The sequence below is a fragment of the Theropithecus gelada genome, chromosome 9 (assembly GCF_003255815.1).
Source record: "Theropithecus gelada isolate Dixy chromosome 9, Tgel_1.0, whole genome shotgun sequence".
Classification (NCBI taxonomy): Eukaryota; Metazoa; Chordata; class Mammalia; order Primates; family Cercopithecidae; genus Theropithecus; species Theropithecus gelada.
In genome coordinates, this window is record NC_037677.1 from 42,929,952 (window position 1) to 42,937,083 (window position 7,132).

At 34.2% G+C, this 7,132-nt stretch overlaps 1 long non-coding RNA gene across 1 annotated transcript; it reads right to left on the reverse strand.

Moving 5' to 3' along the window:
• Positions 1-1,960: 1,960 nt before the first annotated feature.
• Positions 1,961-6,559, reverse strand: LOC112632006. Its single transcript, XR_003121237.1, has 3 exons — positions 6,442-6,559; positions 3,706-4,232; positions 1,961-2,438 (listed from the first exon to the last, which is right to left on the reverse strand). It is a non-coding gene; the product is annotated as an uncharacterized LOC112632006 (long non-coding RNA).
• Positions 6,560-7,132: the final 573 nt, after the last annotated feature.

The window sequence follows — 7,132 nt, forward strand, 5'->3', positions numbered from 1 at the left end:
TGGTGGTGCTCACCTGTGGTCCCAGCAACTTGTGAGGCTGAGACAGGAGGACTGCTTGAGCCCCAGAGTTTGAGGCTTCAGTGATCCATGATTGTGCTACTGCACCCTACCCTTGGTGACAGAGTGAGTCACTTTCTAAATAAAAAGTATAATAATACAAAGAAAATAAGGTAGGGTAATCACATTCAGGGGCTGCTACTTTAGATAGGGAGCTCTGGAACAATCTTTTTGAGAAGATGACACTTGAGCAGGTCAGCTATGATGGAGTGAGTTAAGCAAATGTCTAGAGGGCAGAGAGAAGAAACACTGTGCAAAGTCTGAATGCAGACAGCACTTGATGAGCTCAAAGACCACTACAAAGACCAGTCAGGCTACAGGCACTGGGAGGAGGAAAGGAGAATGCACACAATCCGAGGAGCAGATAAACACAGACCGTAATAAACAGCTTGGATTTCTTTGTTAATTGTGATAGGTAACCACTGGAGGATTCAGAGCTGGGAATGAAATGGTGTAAGATATGTTCTTACAGGAATAGTCCAGCTTTATGGGAGAACAGATTACGGATTGCCATAAATAGAATAATAATAAATGCAAAAGCAAGTTAGAAATGATTATATCTGTCCAGGGGTTGATACTGGTGGTGTTAGAACTGTGAGGTCCAGTATGACAGCCACCAGCTGCATTTAGTTGTTTACATTTAAATTAATTAAAATACCATAAAATTTATCCCTACTGGGGGCTTGGGAGGAAAGGGAGAATGAGGAGTTATTGCTTAATGAGTACAGAGTTTCAGTTTGGGGTGAAAATTTTTTTGGAAATACATAGTTTTGATGATTGCACAACATTCTGAATGTAATTAATGCATCTGAATTTTATGTTTAAAATGGCAAAGCTTATTACATATGCTTTACCACAATAAAACATTATAAAATTAATCACAGAACCAAAACTCTAAAACCATTCTTAAAAATTGTATAAATTTAAGGAGTCCAAGTGCAATTTTGTTATGTGGGTATATTGGGTAGGAGTGAAGTCTGGGCTTTTAGTGTGTTTATCACTGGAACAATGTACACTGAATCCACTAAGTAATTTCTCATCATCCTTTCCCCTCCCACCCTCTCACCCTTCTGAGTCTACAGTGTCTTATCATTTTACACTCTTTGTTCATGTGTACACATTATATATTTCCCATTTTTAAGTAAGAACATGCAGTATTTGATTTTATGTTTCTGAATTGCAAAACTATAAAACTCTTAGAATAAAAAATAGCAATAAATCTTCATGGCCTTGGATTTGGCAATAGTTTCTTAGATATGGCACCAAAAGCACAGTGATAAAAGAAAATGTACTGGGCTTCATCAAAATGAGAAACATTTGTGTTTCAAAGGACATAACAAAGAAAATAAAAGGACAGCCAGAAAAGTGGAGAAAATTTTTGCAACATATATATTTGATTAGAAATCTGTATCCAAAATGCACAAAAAACTTTTACAACTCAACAGTAAACAGAAAAAATACATAAAAATAGGCAAAATATTTAAATAGGCATTTTTTGTGAAGAAGATATGAGTGTCCAATAAGTGCATGAAGAAAAGCGTAACATCACAAGCCATCAAGAAAATACAAAATCAAAACCACAAGGAGATACCACGTAACACCCACTAGTGTACCCACAATAAAAAATGACAAACAGCTGGACGCGGTGGCTCACGCCTGTAATCCCAGCACTTTGGGAGGCTGAGGCGGGCAGATCACGAGGTCAGGAGATTGAGACCATCCTGGGTAACATGGTGAAACCTCGTCTCTACTAAAAAATACAAAAAATTAACCGGACGTGGTGGCGGGTGCCTGTAGTCTCAGCTACTTGGGAGGTTGATGCTGGAGGATGGCGTGAACCCGAGAGGCGGAGATTGCAGTGAACTGAGATCACGCCACTGGACTCCAGCCTGGTGAGGCCGTAGAGAAATTAGATCTTTCATACATTGCCGGTGGGAAAGTAAAATAGCACACACTTTGAAAAACTGTGAGGTGATTGCTGAAAAGGTTATGCATAGGTACTTTATGACCCAGCAATTCCATTCCTACGTACATACCCAAGATAAATGAAAACTTATGAATGAAACGTACGAAAGCTTGTTTCTAAATATTATAGCAGTATTATCATAATTCTGAATAATACACACTAAATCGAAGGGATATTAAAAGTAATATTGTAGAAATAAAGTTAAAAATATAAAATTTTTACCAGAGACTGATTTACCTGATTCAAATTACTTCTTACAGTCTTCAATTTCATATTTTGTATATTCGGAGAGCCAGTTCAAGTTGCTTCACTTGTAACTTTTTCTTACGTTGCTCTTCGATTCTTCCTAATTCTTGCCTAATTTTTTCATTTAATATATTGGCATTTCTTCTCTTCTTCTTGGTTTAAAGTCAATCTGCATTAAATATACTTATATTAAAATTCATTTTGTTAGAAAATAGAATTCACTTTGAGATCTACTTCTTCCTATATTGGTTTATTATTCCAAAAAAATTCCTATATTCTTGAATATTTTTTTTCTTTTCTAGTTCTGAGGTATTTACTTTATTACTAGACTCTCTTCCAAATGACACACATACCTGAAAAATAATGAGAAAAGAACATCTTCTAGTTAAAAACGTTCTGTTACTAGTAACTTCAACAACTGTTATGGAAAAGAATACAGGAAGCTATCCAGTAAATTTATAAGCTGAAAAGTATTATTTTAAAAATATAACTGTCAAAATTACTCCTCAATGTGGACAGATCATTTAGAGTTAACCAATTAAAATGACATTACTTTTGTAAACAAGTTTACAGAATTATTAGATATAAATACTCATCTTTATAAAATAAGGCAAGTATCCCTAAAAATAATTATAATATTAAAATCTGAGACTAGGCTAAATAATCTAACATCTATTATCCCATATATCTTTTGTTTCTTTTTTTAGTAATAATTTAAATGTATCTTGCTGATTATTATATATTTTATCAACAAATTTTAAATCTCTTTTAGAATAAGACAGAATATAATATTTAATTAAACAACAAAAATAATATGTATTTTTAACATGAACTCTGAATTAATTTTATTTATGTAGGAGAGAGAGATATTGAATATGCTAATCATAAATTACTCTATATTTTTCTTTATACTCCATGCATATTAAGATTACAAGTGTATAATTAAAAGAAAATGATTATTGGGGGTAGAGGAATGGCCATTTCACACTCTCTTTGTTGAACTATGAATGAATATAAATTTTCGTGAGAACAATTAAGAAGTAATGAACAAAGAACTTCTTAAAAACTTCCTATAACTTAACCAAATATTTTTACATTGAAGAATTTATTCCAAGTCAATAATTAGAATGGTAGAAAAAGACTTACATGCAGTTATGCCTTGCAACACTTATTATAACACAAAAAAAAATAAAAATAAGAAAATTTAACTTGTTAAGTAAATAATGGGGTTTCCAAATAATGGCCTTCTATATAGCCATTAAAATTGTGATTTAAATAAATATGCATTTAATTATCAGGAGAAGTATTCACAGTTAAAAACTTGTATTATTTAAAAGAATTTGACACTCTATAAGACAGATATATTTTTCTCCAGTTAAACCTCAGAAGGTAAGTCAGCTAGTACAAAAAGTATCCTATATACTAGTATGTTATACCTCACCCTACAGAGCTCTTGTTTCCATTTAATTTTTTGATTCTCTGTGATTTTATTTCTTTTGCTTCTGATCGTTCCTTTTGTAGTACACAAAGCTTCTTTTTCATTTGTTTCATTTTTGCTGTAAGTTGTTCACAGGGACTTTTTTTTTTTTTTTTTTTTTTTTTGACAGAGTCTCGCTCTGTCGCCCAGGCTGGAGTGCAGTGGTGCGATTTCCTCTAACTGCAAGCTCCGCCTTCTGGGTTCACGCCATTCTCCTGCCTCAGCCTCCCGAGTAGCTGGGACTACAGGCACCCGCCACCACGACTGACTAATTTTGTTTTTACATTTTTAGTAGAGACGGGGTTTCACTGTGTTAGCCAAGATGGTCTTGATCTCCTGACCTCATGATCCTTCCGCCTCAGCCTCCCAAAGTGATGGGATTACAGGTGTGAGCCAAGGCGCCTGGCCCACAGGGATATTTTTAAAGTTCCCTTGCTTTTTCACAAGAAAGAACTGCATCCAAGATTTTTGATAGGCTAGTTGAATCTGTCTCAAGGAGGAGATAGAAATAAAATATATTAGTACTTTTGGGACATAAAGAACCGCATATTTCAACAATCACTAATTCATACACTGAACAAATATATATTGATTGCCTACCATGTGGAAGGCATTATACTAAGCTCTGCAGATTAAACAGAAAAAAAAGAAAAAAGAAAAAAACTCTGCCCTTCCTTAACTTAAAATGTGCTGAAAGACAAAGCCCCAGAAAAGTGACAATTATAAATTCAGATAGATACTATAACAAAACAGATTGCTAAGAATTAGATCTATACTAGGCTCATGGAAAATTCCCCTGAGGAATGTATAGCTACACTGAGGAATGAAGACTGAAAAGGAAGCAGTTGAGCAAACAGGGAAGGAAAGCATTTTAGCCAGTGTGTGGCATGTGCTGAAGCTCTAGTGTAGTCTACCTCTAGCCAAGAGAGAACAACAGGTACTGATTTTTCTTTGTAGCTAAAATAAATAAAATCAAAACCCACAAAATACATTAAACAATTTTTTAGACACTGGACATTAGGCAAAGAAGATAATAATCCCTGAAAAACAGAAAAAAAAGAAAGGTTTTATGAAGTTTCAGCTTCCTACCTTGACAGAGATTCCAAGACATGACACAGGAAGAAAAAACTGAGGTGGGATCTACCAGACTCTCTTGGTTACATTGATGAAGCTTAGTGTCTGGTAAAACCAAAACAGACAGACATTATAGAATAAACACTGAGGAGGAGCTAGAGGTACAGAGGCAACGGCAAGAAATCCCTGTAAACCCCCTGTCAGTATTCAGCAAAATTTTGAACATTGCATGTGAGCTAGAAAACTACCTAAGGGGGTGGGGGGATGGCTTATAAAATTAGAGGAAATCACACCTGGTGCTTGCACAGTGCCAAGAAGTGTGTCTATTTTTATAGATTTGCCTGGGAAAACCCAGACTTCATGGGAAAATGAATAGTCAGAAAGGCCTTGCCTCAGGTGTGGGGAGTTAGCTCATACCATAAAAAGCAAAAATGAAAAGGGTCAAGCTGTTTATAAGTAACTCTATTCTACTATAAAAATCAAGAAGATAAGTAAAGCATAGAAGATACTTTTAAAAACCAAATTGCACTTGTAGAGATACAAGTTACAATGCCGGAGATGAAAGCTGCACTGAGTAGATATGAGCATAGATTAATTCACCATCACGAAAGAAAAGATTCACAAATTTGAGACACTAGTGAACTATGAGCAAACTTCCAGCAGATAATATATAAGTCCCCAAAGAGGTAGGAGGAGAGGCAGAAAAAAAATTTGAGGAAAAATTGGCTAAATATATTCTAAACTTAATGAAAGTCATAATCCCACAGATCTAGGCTGGGATCTGGCTGATAGAAAAGAAATGAAAATATATTATTGTAATTTCTTATACCATCTATGTTACGATATAATATTACTTGAAGGTGGGTTGTGATGAGGTAAATTCATACACTATAAATCCTAAAGCAACTACTAAGACAGCAAAGAGTTATACCTAATACCAAATAAACTTATACCAAAAAAGATATGACAAAATTATAAAGAAATTTAAAACTAGATTAATAACTAAAAATGTTATACATGTATAGATATGTAACTAAATCATAAAAATTACTAAACTAGTCTGAAGGAAGCAGAAAAAGGAAAAAAGCAAAGCAAATAAGATCTGGGACTAATAGAAATCAAACAGCGTGATGACAGACAACTCTAATCATATCAATAATTACGTTATAAATTAAAGTGGTCTAAAGACCTCTGCTCAAAGGCGGATTTTCAGAATGGATAAAAAAGCAAGACTTACATGTATAATGCCTAAAAGAAATAAACTTTAAATATAAAGACAAAAATTGGTTAAAAGATGAAACAAGATACACCACACTAACACTTCATAAAAGAAGGCTGAGGAAGAGTATTAATACCAAAGTACATTTCATAGCAAAAATATTACCAGCAATGAACAAGGTCATTTTATAGTGACAATGGTTCAATTAATCAAGAAAACGTAACAGTCCTAAATATTGATGTACATAATAACATAAATGCTTCAAAATACATGATACAAAAATTGATAGAACTGCAAAAGAAATGGACAAATTCCCAAGTATAGTCTAAAATTTCTAAACCCCTTACTCAAGTGGTATAATGAGGCAGAAAATTCTGGAAAAATGTTGGCATGTGTACTCACCAGTCTAGACATTTTCCCACCCCTGTGTTTGTATGCTGCTTTAGTTACAAAAAGTTAGGTAGGATCTCGGGAGATTTCTTCTTGGATACCAGAAATATCAACCACATCAACACTATACCTAATAACTCTAAAATAATTCTTTTGAACAGATTACCAGTAAAGAACTTGTAAGTTAAATCCAGTAGACCTTTCAGTAATTTTACTGCTTGAAATTCTCAAACTTAAAAGATATTTGCAACATCACTTTCTCTGACTCCTCTCCTACGTTTCTTTAGCCACTGCTCAGTCTCCTTTACCAAGTCCTTTGACTCTTGTGAAATTTTGATATTCCCAGAGTTTTGTCAATGACTTTCTTTTTAGTCTACATCTACTACATCATGGAAAAGCTCATTGAGATCTATGGCTTTGCCTAATAATTATAATAAAATTATTCTAAACCTGCATCTTCAACCAGAGTTCTATCTCCAGCTAGAAATGCCTATAATCCCATTACCTACTGAAAGTATCCCACATGAATGTTTCATTGAACTCAATATGTAAAGAAAACTGTTGGGCTGTCCCATGACTGCTTGCTCTTCTCTGTTAACCTGACAATTTCCTACTTCTTCCCCATGAGCATTGTAAATGCTTGTGCACAATCTGAAAATTTATGAATGACCTGAGAGGGTATCTGTCCCCTAGCTTTTTAAAC